The sequence below is a fragment of the Dasypus novemcinctus genome, chromosome 4 (genome assembly GCF_030445035.2).
Source record: "Dasypus novemcinctus isolate mDasNov1 chromosome 4, mDasNov1.1.hap2, whole genome shotgun sequence".
Taxonomy (NCBI): Eukaryota; Metazoa; Chordata; class Mammalia; order Cingulata; family Dasypodidae; genus Dasypus; species Dasypus novemcinctus.
The window spans coordinates 63,864,157-63,885,101 of NC_080676.1; the positions used below are offsets into that span (position 1 = coordinate 63,864,157).

Genomic DNA, 20,945 nt, shown 5'->3' on the forward strand with positions numbered 1-20,945 from the left:
CAACTAATGTAACTTATGGACCATAGTTAACAGTAATGTAATATTTTGCAGCATTAGGAAGAAGATACTATTTCAATTCTGAGGGACAATAATAGGGTGATATAAGGAGTTATAGAATTTTTCCTTTTGGAGTAATGCAAACGTTCTAAAATTGACTGAGGTGATGACAGCACAATTCTGTGATGAAATGAGAGCCACTTACTATACACTTTGAATGGATTGTACAAAGCATGGGGCTATATAACACAAGAAATCCAGTGGTAGAAGATGGACCATGGTTAACAGGACAAATATGCAAATGTTCTCTCATGAACAATAAAAAGTGTATAATACTCATATAAGGTATTAGTAATTGGGTGGTTTGGGGGGAAAATACACCAAATATAAGATATGGACTATAGTTAGTAATAATACTTTGACAGTGATCTTTATAGTTTGTGACAAATGTTTCACAAGAATGCAAGGTGTTGGTGGTGGGGAGATGTTTGGGAACATTGTGTGGTGATATTCATGTTTGTTTTGTAAATTCACAACTTTTACTATATAATTACTGCTTATGTATGTTCATGTATGAACAATATACTTCAAGAAAATTTTATTTTTAAAAATCCCCAGAGATAGCACTTCATATTTCTTTCTTTATAATTTGTATCATATCATTTTTCACTTTTGATCCCAATATCAGCAAAGACCCTCATCTTTAAAGCCTCATTTTCATCATTGTTCTGTCCTACAAGAGATTTCATTCAATGCTGAATGAATGAATGAATGAATGAGTGAGTAGATGAAGATGCTTAAAACTTCAGTATAACAAATCATTCCTTAACCCTTGGGGATATTACGTTTGGTGTAGTTATATATATATATGTCTAGCTCAGATTTCTTTTTATAGATAAGCATTTTGTTAAACTATTCCTAAACATTATTCCTAAAACAATTCCTAAAACAGAAAGAATCTGGGGAGATCAATTGGTCCATAAATTAACCAGGGAAGTGTTGATTATTTCCTGGGCTCAGAATATGGCATTCTGCCTGTCAAGTGATCAAAGAACTCTTCAAAGTTGTGAAAAATTGCCAAAGGACACATAGCTCAGAAATGGCAGGGAAGAGACATATAAATCCTGTTTTTCTGAGTCTAAACTTTATATTGTCTCCACAATATTCACACATCATATATATATATACATTCAGGTGACATTTTCTGGGCACCTACTATATCCCATGTACTGTTAGATATGGTGAGGAATATGCATATGAATAAGACCTAGAAGTTGCCCTTACAAAGAAAAAGAATCAGTAGGTTAAATCCTGTGGAAAGAAAGGAAAAGATGCACAAAAGGAAGGGCAGAGTGAAATGAGTGATGTTAGATTATAAATTTGTAGGCATAGATAGGTTATTTTATGTTTCTGAGAATGAAGGTTAATAATCTTACAGGTTGGTGGGAATGATTGATTGAGATAACATGGGAAAGGTCTGGCAATAAAAGAGGTATTGGTAATGTGAATATCAGAATGAACTTTAGAGTATCTTTGGAGGGTCCCATGGAAAAGCCTCTAAGTAAAAGTAGTTCTGGGTAAAGGCAGGAATGTGGGCTTGGAACTGAGTGAACTTGGACTCCAGTCACCCCCCACCTTGCACCCATGGCTGCCACCAGCAACTACTAACTGCATCAAAGCCTGTCTCCTCAGTTGTAAAATAAGATCATTGCAAGGCCCACTCACAGTGTGGTTAAGAAGAAAATGCAGATGATGGCACAGGTGTAGTAGTAAATTGTGAAAATATACCATAAAGTTGAATCATTATTACTTTTTTACCCATCAAGAATGTAATAGGAGCCCCTGTCTTTTTAAGAATGTATTCTTTTGCCTGTTTACAAAACTGTGACATTCTCTTCCTCATTACTATTTCCTTTGTAGCCAAACAAATAAACATTTTAAACAATCTTTGTCACTATCTTGCTTTATTTTGCCAAGACTTTGAATACTGTAAGTGTTGTGTGTGCGTGTGTAATTAGTGTTGAAATATTTGGAATTATGGAGAACTGGTGAATATGCACTGTGAGTACTCATGAATGTATTGTGTGCAACCTCAGAGTAGTCACGTTTTACCTTACACCCAGCTTTTCCACAAAACTCAAACTCACCTGTCCTCCATCAGAGACAAGTTTAACAAATAAAAAATAACACTTTTAACTGCTTTGAATGGAAACTTTATTAACATGCATCTCTCCATTTTGCACAGGCCATTCTCAGCATGTGGAAACCCCTGATGACTCGAGGTCAACATCATGACATCTATTATTATGCTCTGCTGAAATTCAGTAATTTTTCTCTCCCGTCCCCTCAGGCTCTCAGCTGTCATCTCTGTCAGCTGTGCTGCCTTTCACAGTCTTTCCCACCATCTTCTTATGTTTATTGGTTCTAATCTCCTCTAGTATGAGGAAGAAGCAGCAAAATGGTCTTTAGAATTATTGGTGAATTATGAGCCAATAAGCCCTGATTCAAAGGCGCCTCCATCGGAGGAAAGTAACTGCCCCTGCTCCTCATGCGCTGAGGCTTTCTTCCTTTCTTCCTGACTCTCAGGGAAATCTGGACGCGGGTCTGTTACTTTACATGCTCTCTTATGTTCTGCTCTGATTTTTGTTTATAAATTGTAACAACTGGATCATTTCAAATTGTTTCAGTTCCCTGTGGCTTTAAGAACAAGCTGATTTGAAGCCACATATTGTTGGCAGCTTTCATCCATTTATTTGGACTATCAAGCAAGAATGCTCGCAATCTTTCAAATGAAAAAAGACATCTTTATTTCCAGTTCACACCTTTCATAATAAGAAGGGTATTTGAAATAAAGCCAAAAGAGCATAACTTACTTCTCTAACTTCATATTTCAAATGCCTGCAACAGCAAGAGAATATTTCCTTAATATCCCACATCCCACCTTACCCCCAAATCAGCAGCAGAAAATCAGAGTGATGCATTGAGTCTCAGACAGCAAAAATAAATAAATAATAATCTACTTAATTTGTAAGAAAGGTCTCAAACTTTCCTAAAGTCTATCTTTGGGAAGTAACAAGAGTTAGGAACCCAATAAAGATGCCTTTAGTTATATTGAAAAAAAAAAAAAAATCTTTGAAAGGAGCATTGTGCCACTGTTACCAAAAGGAACCTATATCAGAATGACCAGAAACTTAGAAATATTGTATGAAACACAAATCTCCTTTTTGTGTTGAGACCAGAACTTGGAGTCCAGAAAACTAAGTCTCCCAGCCAAGGTGATAACTTTCTGCAGTAGAATAGTGGAGCTGAGAACATAAGGAAGCAGATTCTCCACTGTGGGGTAGTTGACAGATCTTACACTTTTATCTTCCTGGGTCCATTTCCCTTTTGCATACTGTGAACCACCGGATAACAACTCCTTGCTTGATAAACTACTTTTGTTTACTCTTTCCTTTGCTGAGACAGCTTTCCCTGCCCCAGGTCTGCATTTCCACCCTCTGTGCTGGTACCCTCCAGTTACCTCTTCTTGAGCCTGTCTCCTCCCAGCTGGGAAATGTTCTCAGTGTCTAGATGTTTCCATGGTATTTGACCTACTAGTCTCTGTGATGGCTATCGTCACATTGTACCTAGGGTGACAGTAATTTATGTAATAGTTTAACTCTGTAGCATATCTGTAAGCCCCTGAGGGTAGGATCTGTTTCTAATTTATCTGTTCCCCATTTGGAACCACACCCAATGCAGTTCTCAAACTGTGCCATTAATTAACATATATTAAAGGAAGAAAGGGAGGGATGGAAGGAGGAAGGAAAGACAGACTCAGAAGGGCAGAGAGAGGGAGGGAGGGATTATATGATTTTTAGGAGGAAAGGCATTTCTTTTCCAACCTCTTGCCTTTGTTAAAATATGTCAGTGCATATGCATGCACATAATGCAGCTCTCAGCTTGTACTTTTCCAGTCCCTTCTTAATCCCTTTCATTGGCTCCGCCTGCCCTGCCCTTCCCCAGTGCCTGTCAGGACTGTTACTTCTTCAGGCCAAGGCCAAGGGACATGCAGCAGGGTTTGTTGTGATTACTTTGGCCAAGGACCAGGACTTGAGGGAAACTGGGCAACAAGCATTTCAGGAGCAGGACTAGGCTGGGTTGTTGCAAAAGTTTTATATTCACCCTAATTGTAGCTCACATCGGCAAACAGAGTAAACACCCATGCAAATTACTAAGTTACACTGAATGTTCAAGGATGTCAATAATCGCCTTGGAATCCAACTGAAATATTTTTTTACTGAAACAGAAACCAGGCACCGCACAGTCTCTCCCCATCATTGGAGACAGATTTGGTGTATACACACGAGCCATGAAAGGGCCGCCCTTAAGGTACGTATATCACACTTGGCAGCAGAGTAGAGTTGTAGCAACAGCCACATTCTATTCTTAGGCACCTCTCTTTTCCTCTGTCTTAAAACAGGATGATAGAAAAGGGAGTAAGGTTTACAGTAATATAGGGTCTTACATTAAAGTACAGGAGAAAATTAGCATTCATTTTTATCTAAAGCCCAGGTGGGTAGGGGTGAGTCAGTGAAAACCTGTTCAAAGGGAATGCTAAGTCACATTTTATGTCAGATACTCTGTGGCTGTGGCAGTGGCACTGAGTAGCCCAGAATTGCTCCAAGTCCTATTTTTATATTCACTCAGACAGATCTTAATGAGTTAAAAGGATGTCTACACAAATTCACAAGTCCAAGTCTCCATTTGACCATGAGTCAGGCTGCAGACCATGATCATGGGCTTCTCGGTGGTAGTAGGCTTTTTTTTTTTTTTCCTCTTTTCCTTTCTTATAAATGAGTCAGAAGACTCACTGGTAAACCATGTGTGCTGTTGAGTGAGGCTTCTTTTACTGGAATTACACCGTTTGGGGAAGTACGTGTCCTCTAAGCCTTACTATATCTACCCAGGGAAACATGCTCCTCCCCTGATTTCCCATCCTGTACTTGCCATGTTGAAATGGACTATTGGGGTTTCCCACTGCCCAAGAGTCTTAAGTTTCTATTTCCACATTTTGACTGCCAGTTCTATATTTGGTTAAGAGCCTGCTTTTTGCCTGTTTCCTAGGGAAACCGTTTGTAAAAGCTGCTTTGTCCATCTGCCTTCCCTGCCTGGGTTTTTGATTGTGTACCCTGATTATTTCCTAATGTGACAGAAAAACACTGGGCCTAAAATGAGGGACAACCCCTTGAAATTTGTTAAAAAGAAGTATATGAAAATGAGTGGTCACTTAGGAAATCATAGTAGGAAGAAGCACGGGTGGCAAGTATATCTATGTTTCTAGTTGACTATATGTTTACTGCCTCCTATAAGAAAGCCAGTGTCTGTGTACAGTGGGAAGGTCAAGAAATCTTATAGTATAGAAGCAAAAACATTAATGATAAAACATAAACATACACATAAAAACATTCCCTGCAAGACCTTTCAGTCAGAACCATCAGCTGTGAAATAGTTGAAAGAACACTAGATTTAAAGGCAGAAAACCTGAGGTTTGTCACATCATTTTTATAACAGGGAGGATCTCTGCATCAATAAGAGAAACTTATTTTTGAAATCTGGGCCCGTTTTGCTAAAAATTCTGCACACCAGACACTGCCTTTATTAAAGAAATATGCATTTCTTTTTCCAGTTTTTTTTTTTTAAGATTTATTTATTCATTTATTTATCTCCCCTTCCCCCTCCCAACCCGATTGTCTTTTTTCTGTGTCTATTTGCTGCGTCTTCTTTGTCCGCTTCTGTTGTTGTCAGCAGCACTGGAATCTGTGTTTCTTTTTGTTGCGTCATCTTGTTGTGTCAGCTCTCCGTGTGTACAGCACCATTCCTAGGCAGACTGCACTTTCTTTCGCGCTGGGCAGCTCTCCTTACGGGGTGTACTCCTTGCGCGTGAGACTCCCCTACGCGGGGGATACCCCTGTGTGGCAGGGCACTCCTTGCGCGCATCAGCACTGCGCATGGGCCAGCTCCACATGGGTCAAGGAGGTCCGGGGTTTGAACCACGGACCTCCCATGTGGTAGATGGACGCCCTAACCACTGGGCCAAGTCCGCCGCCCCCTTTTTCCATTTTTATACCCCAAGACACATAAACAATGGCCAACCAGAGCTGTGCATAGTGGCATAATCAGGGTCACTGTACTGGGTTGATACTGTCAGTAAACATTCTAATTCCAGGTAGGTGATTGTGCATTTTTAGGCTTTTGAAAATTTAAACTTAACTCCTGAAGCTTCATCCTGCAGGCTTCATGGATGTGCCCAGCTCCAGGGACACCAGGTTGAGAACCACTAACCTGGAGGATTTCTAAGATGTTTTCTAAGTTGCTAGTTGCTTAAATTACCTCCTGAATTATTTTTTAGAGAGAAGGCTGGCAGAGTCGGAGAAGGCAGTGTACTTTGTGACTTTATAAAACCCCTATGTTTACCTGGCCCTTGGAGTCACGCCTGTGAGCCTGATGCCTGTTAAGCTCTTCCCTATTCCAAATGATTCTGCATTCCAGAAGTCATGGATGAGGCCGGTCCTTCACTAGGGGCTCGTGGTTAAAGACCAGGTGGGAGGAGGGGGAGTTCAGGTGTCAAGTCAGGACATTGTCACTTGCCTAGCATTAGAAACAGAGCCCTCAGCAGAAAGAAATCTGTTGTTTCGTTTAATTACTTTTCAAGATGCCATTACCAGAAATTTTTATGTAAATACATATTTTATTCCCCGAGGCATGTTAATATGAGACCAAAATTATACAACACTGAAAGGAAAACATTTCCTTTTTACTAGTTCTGTCTGTGTTATTGGGAACATGCTATAGGATGTTGAAGGAGTTCAAACTTAGCCATAGGCTCTTTCTTTGGTACTTAAGTTATAAAATCATAGAAATGAAATATCAATATTGAGCATTTAACACAATTCAATTTAATGAGCACTTCCTGGCTACCTTCTTAGATGGGCTCATGATCTGGAAGATTTAGATACCATTAATGATATAAAACCTTACAGACCCTAATAATTTGCTAAGAGCATTTAACTACCATACTGCTTAAATAATACTTGATGACTTACAAGAGGTATTTATTTATCAAATACTTAAATTGCACTTACTATATGTCAAGGTTTTAAGTGCTTTATTAATCCATTTCATCCCCAAAGCAGGCCTTTGAAGTGGGTGCTATTATTATCCCCATTTTGCAGTGAAGAAGCTGAGGCACAGAGAGGATAAATGATTTGCTCAAGTCATATAGTAAATAAAGTGGCACCCAGGCCAGGATTTCTGTCTGGCATGTGAGTTTTTATCCACTGTGCCATGCTCTGAATGGGCAAGGGAAGGAAGAAATTGCTTCAAGTTCTGGGAATCAAGGTACAGGCAGCGAAGAAGGTAGGCTGGACCCTACAGAGAATGTTTGGGAATGTTGGCATTCTAAGAAGTAGAAATTGCATGAGCAATGGCCTCGAGGTGGAAAATGGTATCTGTGGTTGTGTTGAAAGGACAGTAAGTGGACAAGTCTGGAAAAGGGAGTTTGGGTAAGTGGGAGTTAAGATTGAAAACAACAGTTGATGCGAGAATGTGAGAGGCTTTGAAAGTCAGGTCAATGAATTTATTCCTTATTCCGATAACATGCATAGAGCCCACTGCCTGGTTGCTGCACAGCTCACATTTTCAGATACCACTTGAATCTTTTGGGAAAACATTTGACATCATAGTCTGTGTTGAGTTTGGCTGCCAATTTTACATGCTTTAAAAAAATTTTAATTTGCCCACTGAGATTCCTCCAAAGATTTTTAAAGTCTCTTGTATCTACCAACCACCTTCTCCCCAAACCTGCCCAGTTTGGCCTTTACTTAGACCAATGTCAGGGATAATATCATGCACATAAACCAGTCCAAAGGATGACTTCTTACTCTGAAGAGTAAAATATCCACGTATTGAGAGCCTTCATTCACCCTCTGTCTTAGTGAGGCAGTGAAGTTGTCAGATTGCTCCCCCCACCTAGGGCATGGGAGTGCAGGCTTTAGAGTCAGGCAGCTCTGTGCCAGAGTGGTGGAACACGTCGTTCACCTCCCTGAGCCCAAGTTTTCTCATTTGTATAATGGAGAGATTAATTGTATTTGCCTAACAGGGGTTTTGGATTATTAAGTAATCCACATAAAATACTCAGTCCAATGCTGTGCACATAAGTTCCCAATAAATAATAATTATTATTTATAATAACATGAAGAACTGAGGATTAATCATGCCAGTCAAGGTACATGACTTCTACTGTGGCTGGTTTATTTTGTGAAGCCACAGGCCTATGCCAAAAGGCAATGGTAATAAAAGGGATAACGTTTCAGGTACCTTTTTACTAAAGTGGACAGCTAGAATTTGTCTCACATCCTTTCTTGCAGCCCTTGTCCTGATATTTGTCTCCAGGGAGAAATCTGATGGGCATTATGGATTCTGAGTGGATAGAACATCCCCAAAGAAATTCCAAATAGTAAAACTGAGAGAGGTTAACATAGTGTATGACTTCCAGTGTTTAAACTAGCAGCTGTTCTTTGCCCCAGTTGCCCATCAGAATTATGTGGGGAGTATTCTGAACATACCAGTTCTTGGCTTTTACCCCCAGACTACTCATTTTATTTGTCTTCGGTGGGGAAGCAGAAGTGGAGGGAGCATTATTATATTTTAAGCTGCCCAAGTGATTCTGATGGGCAGCTAGGAGAAAAACTATGGTTTGTATAGAGGATGGGCAAGCCAAGGAAGGACATGGCAAAGCTCTGATGTGACCATGGGATGAATCTTCATAAAACAAGTAAGCAACTACTTGAAGCTTTGCTTTTCCTGTATCTCTTATCTAGGTGGGGCATTTGTAGGCAGGACAGTTTAAAAAAAGGAGAGGAATGCCAACATCAGGTATGTGAAAGCTGCTTCTATTCTTCAAATAGATAGCAGGCAGGGACTTTCAGAATTCACCTTGGGAAAATGCAAAGGCATCTACTATATGTGTGCTGAGGTGAACTATATGTACCTATGTAAAAGCCTCAATGTCAGGCTGACTGAAAGGAGAGATTTTGCTAGCCATGCTTGCTGACAAAATAATAAAAAGAATTCTGTGATTTTCATACGAGTCCTGTAGTTCATTATACTGGGTTACAGCTTATCTCTTTTCTCCATGCTCTCTCATTTCCAATTTCTAAATTGTGAGAGATTATCTAGTTCAGTTTCACCTGACTCATTTTACAGATGAGCAAACCAAGTGATGAGCCTGACATTGCAAATGTGATAGAAGCAGATTCTAGATTCCCCGTCTAGTGTGCGATGGGTCATGCTATTATTGGACTCTGGGATGGAATCACTAATTTAGGATTGTCCATACCTTTTCTGCTGACCTTTTTCTGATTACTAAGCTGAAGCCTTCAGTATTCCCATGCTCTCCTGGCTCACCAGGTGTCTTATTTGAAGAAACTCCAGGGGACCAAAGTTTCTTCTTTTTGAAAGCACAGTTCTTACCTTAACTGCCCTAGGTATCTCTGCAGAAGAACCATGACCTTGCTGAGAGCCACTGTGTGCCAAATGGGCCTTAATTTTCCCTAAGTACTTTGGAGGAGAAAAACAATAATCTTTATGATGGGCTTTGGCTTAATCCCCATACCCTTTAGGAGAACGTGGAATTTGGCATAACTGATTCTGATTTAAAGAAAAATTATTTGTTCTGAAGTCATTTTTCTAATTAATAGTAAAAGAGGATTGAATTTTGCTATGCAATGTCATCTAGCCTTTGAGATTTTAGAATAAGAGGATCCAAGCCAACTGCCTTCTCCTCTGTGAAATCTTACCAATCAAAGCCTTTGCTTGGGTAAAAATTTACCCTTGGTGTACACAGGGTAATGCTCATGCCTCAGGTATAGCACAGACATATTCCTTCTTTGGTTTGCTTATTCATACTATGACAATTCATTGACCATGACTTATGTGGCAAGGTGGATGAAGGATGGAGGTGATATCCAGTGACGTGGAAGGAAATCACAGGGGTAGGGCTACATGATGGGTAAAGAGAAACCAGCAGAGGTTTGTGAGTACAGAGGAATAATATAATTAAATTTGTATTTTATAAAGAGAAACATCTGACTATGGCTTATCCATTCAGTACTTACTGAGCACCATCTGCAAGGTAGACACCATGCTTGGCGCAGAAGATACAAGAGTGAATAAATAATGGTCCTTGCCCTCAAGGAGCTCACAGTCTATTGAGTTTCCTTTTTGACTTTCCCACTAGATTGTGAGCTCCTGGAGGGCAGGCACTTTTGTTCAACTGGAAAAGAGCAAAATGTCAAGGTTAGACCTGGATTACAATCTGAGCTCTATTATTTTTACTGTTTCACCTCAGTTTACTAATCTATCAGTTGGGGCTAATAATGCCTACCCTATCAAGGAGCTGAAAAAAAGAAATGAGGGAAGGATGGGGCATACTTCTCATAGCAGGTCCTTTGTAAAAGAGGTTTCCTTCCATATTACAGAGGCTGGCATGTGGTAGCCATTCAGAAAATGCTGTTTCTGCCTCTGTGACTGGAGAGCCTATGTACTCTGGTGTCTCAGAGTTGGAAGGGTTTCAACTAGGACCCTGCATTTGTCACTAGCAGATTCCTTCTCAGCTTGGTCAATAGTCAAGTCACTTACTCCGGTCTGAACTAGCTATCAGGGCTGCTGTTGGATTCTGGACTTTCAGTTCCTGAATCCCAGACATCTTGCAAAAGTCAGAACCAAAGTCAAAAGAAAATGACGATATTTCCTCTTCAGCCAAAATGCCATTATTTCACCAAGGACAACAAATCCTCTTGGCAGGAGAATTTTATTTGCTTGTGCCTGTGCAAGCAATTGTATTTGCAAATGATGACATCCTTCTCAGAGTGGCCTTAAAGAAGAGGTCTTGGCTATAACTGAACTTTGAGAGTTTATTGTTTTCAGAGCATTTTCTTAATTATCTCACTTATCCCTAATAAAGTCTTTCTGAGGTATACATGGCAGGAATTACTATCACTAACTATATTCATTGAATCCCTTGAGACCTTGAGACCTACAGAAATGAAGTAACTTGCCCAAGCTCATACAGCAAGTTGTTCTCCCTGTTTGTAAGATGTTTACTGTTGCTTTAGAGAAACGGACAGAGTGAATATTTGTACTTTTTGACTGGTTAACACATGATGGCACATCAGGAAATCTGAGCTCAAGGTTTGGTTTAGGAAATGACCTTAGAAAATTCAGAGTGGGATTCCTAAGACCGATATGATTCTCTGACCTGTGACATCACTATATCTGTCCTATAGACTTGGTTCACAAGATAGGTCTATTCTATCATAGGCAGCATCTTCTATTCATGATGTCATCAATATCTACATTGAACAAAATCTTGAAGATTTACATAATTCTTCCAGGAGCACTGATCTGCAAATCCATCTCGTGAAATGTAGATAGAACCCACCTGGTATAGCATTTGCCTGTGAGGCCAAGAGAGGTTGTGTGACATATGCTAGGTCATGTGGTTAGTAAGAACTGATGCTTAAATCCTAGTCCTCTGGCTTTTAAATCCATTGTTTGTCATACTGCATGACATCTCATTCTCATGATCTAAGCTGCTTCTTGTTCTCTGGATTAGACTTACCCTTCGGAAGTTAGAGCTTGGTAAGATTAAACCTATATACTTCTAAATTTGTCAGAGGAATGCTAATATAAAATATCCTTTGAAGTGAAAAATATATCTATAAAGGGTCTATTCCACTTGTTTAAAGAGAAGTTTTCATGTATTTCCCAAATTTACCTCTAATTTTTAATGTTCCCCAAAAAGGTTCAAAGTCCCTTTAATCTACAAGTTGGAATTAAGAGGATGGCCTAATTTTATGCCCCTTTTGAGCATAAGGAATAACACATTTTAAGGATGATGAAATGTAGATGAGCTCTAAATACTTAACCAAAATCTGTAAGGTCACAACTAGGTACAGTGAGAGAATAGCCAAGGTTTTATCTCTTTCCTCAAAATTGCCCCTCTTCTAGAGTTAATTTAATAGTTGCCAGCACAAATGCTAGTGCCAAATAGTCCTGGCTTTGAGTCCTGACTCTGGTAGTACTACCTGCAACACTTCTGGCAACCTAGTGGTATAGAAGATAACTAATTACCTGTAGTCTGTAAAACTTTAACTTAGTGCAATGCCTGCTTTGGGTAATGAAGTTTACTTCTTATCACTGTTTTCGTCATCTAAAACTCCCTCTTTTCCTCTTTAGGGCACTTCTATTCACAGTCACTACCCCTCCCCTGCCCAGAGAGAAAATAGCATCAACCACACCTTACCATCTCTTTAAGCCATTGTGTCATGGAGCATTTTACATTTCGAACTTTATCCTTACCTTTATAATCAAAGTGCTGACTAATCCAATATCCGCCACCTTGTGCCTGCTTAGCAATTACTATTTGGATTAACACATTTTCATTTTTAGTTATGAGAGCAATATAAAAACAGAGCCCAAAGTTTGTCAAGTAGCAAAGGTAAAAAAATGAATGCCCACAATGCCACACTTGTAATACCACACATGGCATAGCAATGAAGACTTTCGACTGTGGATCCCTGTTGAATTCTGGCTGCATCATCTTGAGCACTCCACATACACCTCTGTGCTTCAGTTTCCTCATTGCTGAAGGAGGGGAATAAGACTGCCTACCTATTAAGATGTTAGGAGGATGATGTGCATTTGAAGCCTTTAGAATAGTGCCTGGTTCAACACATTTGGCTGTGACGATGATAGGAGAATGCCGAGGATGATTTGTGTGTCCCCTTTATGAATGTCGTTCACAAAATACTTAAGTGATTTTGCTTCTTCTGCTCCCTTTGTCTGTTGTAAGAAACCTATGCATTAGGACATTGAAGATTATTATATCCATTTAAGGAAATGGGACCCAGCGAGGAGAAATTACTATCTAAAAAGCACCCAGCAAGCTTATGGCTAAAAGGTATGTAGAGCTTGTTAACAACCAGAGCTGTTCTGTCCTTATTTTCTATATGCTTTTCTTGACTGGAAAAATAAATTCTGGTGGTGGGTGTCTAGTTACTATCTGCTAGTAACTAGTTCCTAGTTACTAGTAGATTACATGAAAGAGACAGTAGAGCACATTGAGTTCTTTCTGTCTGGCTTTTATGATAATTTTGGCTTTGTACGATTGTACCTCGTATCCACAGGAACTTGGGTACCTAAGGGACGGATGGGAGTACTCCTTGACTATTACAGCCAGCTAAGCCTTTTTGTAAAAGCAGCATATAAAACACACCTCAGAACTCTGTAGAACCTATCGAAGAATAGAACCTCAACATGATCTTCGCCCCTTTTGTGGCAGCATAGCTATTGCAGCAAAATCCCAGGCACCCGTATTTCTCCACTGGTCTTCCTCTGAGCCTTGGAGTTTTTAGCATCAGAAGTCACCAGAGCCACTTTCTTTAAATCCTCACTTTCTTCAGCTTTCATTAAGCAATTACTTTTTTAGCTCAGCAGCAAAACGCATATGGGTGGGTAGTGCTTCTCGAGTCTGGAGCAGCTAAACTGATGTTCCAGGGTTCTGGGTTGATCTTCACACAGTTTAACCCATACAGCCTCATCTCTGGGTTGATGTGACCACCCAGACAGTTCCTAACCTTTACTAATATGTTACCGACATCTTCATGGACAGTACCAACAATGAAACCAACAGAATGGAACATAGAAGGACATAAGAACTGGAAATCAGTTATATGTACATTTACCTAAGAGGAAAGATCTGACTTGTCACCTTGACTCATTTGTGTGTACCTCTCTTCAAGACTTCACTTGGATTGTCATTCTCACTACATTTCTCGCTATCTTATATGTACCTTCATCCAAAACCTGGTTCAAACTTCAGCTAGCATCTCTTCCTCTGTGTTCCCATAGCACATCATTAAAATCTTTTACTTTGCATTAGTAGATCTATCCATATGTCTAATGTTTCTTAGAGGGAGGGACCCATGTCCCACTGATTTCTTTAGCATGAGTACTTACAATAAGCACTCAGTAAATGTTCCTTGAACAAAATGCATTATTTATAATCATTTCTCAATTATATTTAGTTTTTATGTTGATTGAAAGTATGCTAGGTTGCATCTTTTAAAGGAAACAATATGAGAGTTCTCCAAGAAGTTGTCATTATATTGAAGAAGTACTGGAGGCTGAATCCATAAAATTAAGTATTGTCATGAGGGTTGAGGTATTGTTGAATGACTCGGATCAATCAATCACTTCATTACATTTCTTAGTTAGAAAAAGAATAAAGCTGCTAATAATATGCTTCCTATCTATTACCCAAGATGGTTAAAATGATAGAGATGATGAAGCATATTAAATTCTTGATGATATTCATGATGGTGTTAGAATAATAACTCTTTGTAAATTTATGTCATTTAATTACATCAAATCTGTTTCATTCCAATAAAATGAAAATTTGGACCTCTGCTAGCCTAGACTTAACCTCTAGTTATTAGAACTTGGGAGGCACTTTCTAGAAGTAATGTGGTTTGCTCCAAATCCTAGTTCCTTCTCCAACCAGTTCTGTAACATTGAGCAAGTTATCTAGCAACTCCGTACCTAAATGTCACTATGTATAAACTGGGTAGTACATGTACTTACCATATGAGATTATTTTAAAAATTCAAGGAGATAATGCATGTACAGAACAGTAACTCCATAAACATTACTTACTATTTTAATTCCCAGGCATCGTAGAAGACCTGGGATCAGGAAAACTCGATATACAATCAAGCGTTTCCTTCTGAAAGGCATATAGTTAGGTAATAGTTATTGAAAAGAAAGGGGAGAAGAGAGATTGAAGCCAGCTTGTTTAGAGCTCTAGACTTATCTGTAACAATCAGAAGCCCATGGGGGCTGCATAGGCTGAGAAGAAACATCCTTTGTTAGTCGAGGAAAAGGAGACTTGCAAAGGAATGGCAACAGCACAAGCTGCCAGAATTCTCTGTGGACCACATCTGTTTGTGCCAGCTGTTGTCAGTCTGTGTAGGCTCGCCGAGAATAACAGCAGTAATTTTCACTTTATAGCAACTTCCATCTCGGGAGCTCAGAATGCTGCATAAATGTAGATTAAAGATCCTAAAATTCTTGCCAAGAATGAGCACACTTTACAGGGCATCAAGAATGCGTCACTGTTCTGAGTGAATCTCTCACGGTGGAAAGAAGACTAAACTAATTTTAAGTTAGATTTGCTTTCCAGATCTGATTTTCTTCTTGATTTTACCATTCATTTTCTAGATGACCTTGGGCAATTCGGTTCCCCTTCGTGGCCCTGAGTTTTTTCAGTATAAAGGGAGGGATTCTACTGCCAATAACTGATCTCCATTGTCTCTTCTGTTTCCAAATTTCACATGGACTGCAGAGAATCAAGAACTGTCCCCCAATGACACTGCTCCTTGGTACATTTTGGAGAAGCCTACATTCTTGCAGTAATCCTAGAATATTTTCTTAGCATTTTATGCACAGTTATACTGAGTCTAGCAGAAAAGTATATTACTTTGGTCATTGGGAAATGTTATCCTTTAACTTTTCAGAGTATTAGTGTCTTTTACATGTTCTTCCCTGTGTGCCAATCTTTAACTATAGTACTGTTTACTATTTTATTTTATTCTTTTAACCTCCCACCTTGTGTCAGAGATTGATAAAGGAAATAGTCTTTGGAAGAGCATCTCTCCATATTTGCTGAATTGTGAATGAAGCCATCAAAAATGGCTGTCTCTCTCAAAGTATTGTCCTAAGATCATCTGCATTGGAATTACCTAGGATGCTTCTTATATCCTTGGTTGCCATCTTTTTACACAGAGGAAATATTGTATCATAATATTTTTCCTAAAAGGGGTTCAAGAATTTTGTCATATATGATTAAATTCCCCTTAAAACAAGTAGATGGATTATAAAATTCCTCTGGAAAAAAAAGTAGATGGGTTGTGAGGCTGAGTCCCTTTGTATGGAGATGAAGCATTTACTTTCTAGAATTGATGACTAGATTAAATCCCAGATTCTCCACTTGCTATCAAGGTGATCTTTGTGCCTTTGTTTTATTTGTAAAATGAGGATAGTAGCTACCTGATAGGGATGCTGTGGTGATTAAATGAGTTACTTAATGTAAAATACTTTGAACATTGCCTGGCATCTGCTAAGTACCTGATACCTTTGTTATTTTCAATCTCATAATAAGCACCCAAATTAACACTGATATAGTTATACCTTTCAGAACATGGAAAGGGGCAAGAAATTCCTTCAGTAGAATTAGTATTATTTTAAGCATGTTCAGTGACTGATTGGAAATATTAAATGCTCCTGGCCTTTAGATTCAGTATCCCAGCATGATCTTTTCTCCCCCTCAGCTACAGTTCTGATGAATGACATTGGGTTGTGCATGTTCTCTCATCTACCTTCCTGACACATTTGAAAGATGTCCATAGCTCAAATTTGGCACACCATTTGTGAGTGAACATTTAATGTAAATAATCATGAACTCTGTTAAATATTAGCACAAGACATGTATCATCTTGAGTATTCCTCACGATGGCTGGAAATGGGGCCGCAGGCTCTCTACTCTCTGCTCCCCCGCCCCTGCTATTTACAAATGAAAAAGCTAATGCTGAGAGGTGGTCTTTTTTTTTTTTTTTTTAATAAAAAAGAAAGAAAATGTTTTACAAAATTAGTGGTATAATTTGGTACCAGAACCAGCTTTTTCTGCTTCCAAAGCCCACACTTTCCCCATTACACCACAATCAGTGTTTCTGAAAGTAAAACCGTCACATTGGTCTCTAACCTCTGGTATAATTAGCATCATGCTTTAATAAGTGAGGTTGATGGTCTTGATTAACCTTTATGGTAGATCATGTAAGTTTCAGATTTCTAAATGAATATATAGAGGCAACTGTAAATTAGTGGAAGCTTGGATTGGAAAACTCATGTTTAACTCCTGGCTCTGCCATTTGTTATGAATACGATTTTGCCTAAGTCACTTAACTTTTCTTGTTTTGTTTCTTTATACACAATTTTAAAAAGGGAGGGAGGATGGAAGGAAGTAGAAGATCATAGTATCATCATGCTCTCATGCTTTGAAAATTATTAAATGATCTATTGTGTATATTGCACCAGGGGTATTGAAATTAAAATATTAAATAAAAATAAAATATTAAAATAGTATCGCATATTAAAATGCAAAGGGCTTTTAATCCATAATAGAGTAGAATACCTATTCAGCTTCTCTCAATTCTATCCCTCCTTCAAATCCTAAAGTAAGCCCCTTATCAATTTGGCATCCTTTTGTTATGTGCCAGCCCATTGTAACCCCTCTCTCTTCTGAATCCAAATCACCCACTGATATACTTAAGTGATATTTATATAAGCATGACATATCTTTAAGGGTAATTTAGCACTTAGTCAGTACGGTCAGTAGATGCTTTACATGGAACATCTCATTTAACCCATGAGGTAACTTCCATGGTTGAGGCAACTATATTTAGTGAAATTAAGCAGCATGCCTGAGTCACACTATTGGTAAGTAGTGAATGTGGGGTTGGAAATCAGGCAAGCAGACCCTAGAGAATTAATCCTCTAAGCCATATTGATCACCATCAGCATTCAATTTTTGTTTTTTTCTCTTTTATTTCTCTCTAATATGCCTTAATTTCCTGACTGGAATATGAATTCCTTGAACTTGTTGTATCTCACTATTTTGATGTCAGGCTTTGTGCCTACGTGCTAATATTTGTGGATAATTTTTAATGTAGATTTTACCATTGACTATAGTTTTCTATACTGCTCCAATCCCCGGAAACAAGATTTTGACTTCTTTCTCTTCATTGTCTCTGGCTTGAAACTAATCGCCCCTCCATGTTGAGCTACTCTGATTTGATTTTCACAGGTCAAGCAAAAAACATTTTCTCTGTTATTGTCACTTAAGCATTTTGCCTGCCTCCCCGCCGAGGCCCAGGAATCCAGTGTGATCAGCTTGTCTATCAAACTTGTTGCCGCAGCTGGCATTGTTATTGAACAAAACACATGCCCTTTCTTTGCTTCCGAAGTGCCTTGGATGACTGAGCAAGAACCCCTCTGACTCAAATGAAAACCACCCTGTGTTACGCGAAACAGGGGGAGTTAACCATTTGTTTGCCGGTCTGCATTTCCCACAAAAAATTCAAAGAACTTTACCTCTGCCATGGAAAGTGATGTGCCAAGCATCATATTTGCATATTAAAACCGAAAACTGATTTGCATGTTATTTCAGTGTCTTGTGTCACATTCAGGCATCTGTCAAGCCCACTAGATAGAAACAGCTTGTACAGTAGGAAAGTGTTTCTGTGCATATCAGACTGAAAATATAGGTGCCTTTGCTTTTTTTTTTCCAACAAATTGTCCACATTTGAGGGTTATCCATTTTCTCTTGACTTCATATGGGAAAACATTAAAGAAAAGAGAAGAATCTCATTTTTATATTATATAGTCTTGTTATTTTCTGCTTCCAAGGTTCATCCATTTGTTTTTGTTTTATACCATTTTAGATAATTTAAAAGTAAAGTTATAATGACAAGAATTGTGAAACAATCTGAATACCTAACAATAAGTGATTGATGAAACCCCTTTTTGAACACACAGTGAATAGGACCATAGCCATCCAGCCCTAGTAAAAGAAACACTATGGTGTTTCCTTGACATAGCTTTCTGAAAAGTGGAACAATGCATAGAAAGATTTTTAAATCTTTCTTCCCAGTGTTGGGGCAACTAGCCCTTGCATTGTTCCAGGTGACCAAACAGAGATGAAACATCTGCTCAGGGAAAGTCACTGCAAGATACTAATGAGGCACAGAAAAGAGAAAGTCATGGTTTAGTTTGAAAACACAACGCTCAACATGGATGAAGCCAATCAGTGAAAATAGTACCTCATCCTTGATATACCAAATTTCTTATGCTTAAATTGCATAAAGCTTAACTAATGGGGAAAAATGCATATGGGTTTTAGCCATAGTATTATGGTAAATAGCTTTTTTTTGGCCACATGTAGGAACAATGTAAGGTGGTATATATGAGGGGAACAAATTGAGAGAGCTCTCACTCCACAGGGAGAACATATTCTTTTTCCTTTAAGGAGGGTCCACCTGGCAGTATAGAGAAAAGCAGCAGTGAAATGAGAACTATGAATTTTGTTGGCAAGAGACCAGAGAATATGGGGCTACTGCCATATGCCTTTCCTACTTTTTCCTACCAAGGGGTAGGATAGCATACAAGAAGCCACTTTGCTTTGAAAAGCCAAACATGACGCCTCCTTTACTATTTATCTTTGGTGCCATAGACTGTGAGGAAAAGAGGTTAACAGTTTGGAGATCCAGCAAAGCTTGCATTCACTAAATATCATGTATTTTAAGTATTATAGTTAAAAATACTTAGAGTAACTACATCTCTTGCTAAAGCAATGATTAATGTGAAATCAGGTAAACTATACTGCAGTGCTTTATCAGTAATTAGGAAAGTGGAGAACTACTGGAGAAATACTACTCTGCAAGCATTCCATTTCCAAGAAGAAAGCCAATTCTATTTCATCTGTCCCTCTGGATGATTATAACTGCCATTTATTTGATGTTTAGTATTTTACAAAGTTTCTTCATATGAATTAGATACTGTTATCTTCTAGTTAATAGATGAGAAAATAATAGTGAAGCAAACCCCCAGGGAATTTAAATGGTGCGCTAGACATCAGACCACAAGAGCAAGCATGTTCCAAGCCCAGGCTCTTGGGAGGCAGGCCACCTTGACACGTGCAGACTGAGAGAGGTGGGCGTGGAGAGGTTTCCTCAGCTCAGCAGAGATCATCATAAAACCCTGGTGTGCAAATGCCACAACTCCCGTCACGGAGGCTCAGCCCTTTCCTTTGGCTGCAGTCACTAATTTAGAATCTTAGTCCTTGTCTTGGACTCCAAATCTGGCTTCAGAAAGATGATTTAGGAGCACCAGTGCATGGCATGAGAATGTAGCAGTGGTAGGAAAATCGAACTTTTGAAAGGTGAGAACTGACTGGAATGAGTTTCAAAGCCAGAATAAAACTTTTAAAGTCCAATTTTCTAGGTCTTCCATTTTGTGCCCTTATCATTCATTCTCCAAGAAGATGAAGTTTATGAAGAGAAGCAACAAGAGCCTGCTTTCCTACTTACAAGAAGCGGTGAGGTTGCATGTGGAAATGTCTGTTCCTCATTCTTTTAGGAGCAGAAATATATCCATAACATATACTAGATTAAAATAGGAGTTCTGAGGGCTTCCAACATTACAGAAGAGGTTGAGTGGTAGTATATTTCTCCTACTTAAAAAAAAAATTAAAATTAAAAAAGAGAAGCTGTGAGGAATGTTCATTTGTGGATTTCTAATTGCTAACAGAGAGGCCAATCCTCCCTTCCTCCCACCCTTTCTTCTTTGTGGCCAAATCTTTTAACCTGAAGCAGGTTAGATAGGTTAAATAGGTGTCCAGTAGATCATCTGCCCTTGTCTAGATGCCCTTGTCTTCCTTCCATTAAACAGTGAGATGTTGAGAGTAAAGTATGCTAACACTGTGAGAGTCAGAAAGTAGAAGCAGCCAGCCGCTGAAAATTGCAAACTGCAAATTTGACACAGCTAAATGGGGGGTGGGGGGTGGGGAGTGGGGGAGAACAAAAATATCAGAAAGAAAAAATATATATATGTATGTATATATATATATATTTTTTTTTTTTTTTCTCCCTGGCAGGCTTTCAGCTCCAAAACGGAGCTAATTCTACCTTTTGAAAAGACGATAATTTCAATGTTTCTTTTTTTCAAGAACACATAATTGAAGTTATTTTCCCGATGAGAGAAGGAACCTCTTGTATATCATCACAAATGGACAA

General features: G+C 38.9%; 1 protein-coding gene and 1 non-coding gene across 9 annotated transcripts in view; both read left to right on the top strand.

Annotated features, from left to right (window-relative positions):
* The window catches only part of LPP (LIM domain containing preferred translocation partner in lipoma), a 715,716-nt gene that overhangs the window by 503,930 nt on the left and 190,841 nt on the right, over window positions 1-20,945 (top strand). The gene's annotated exons all lie outside the window — the stretch shown is intronic.
* Window positions 20,255-20,391, top strand: LOC111766246 (small nucleolar RNA U109). Its single transcript, XR_002798340.1, has one exon. It is a non-coding gene; the product is annotated as a small nucleolar RNA U109 (small nucleolar RNA).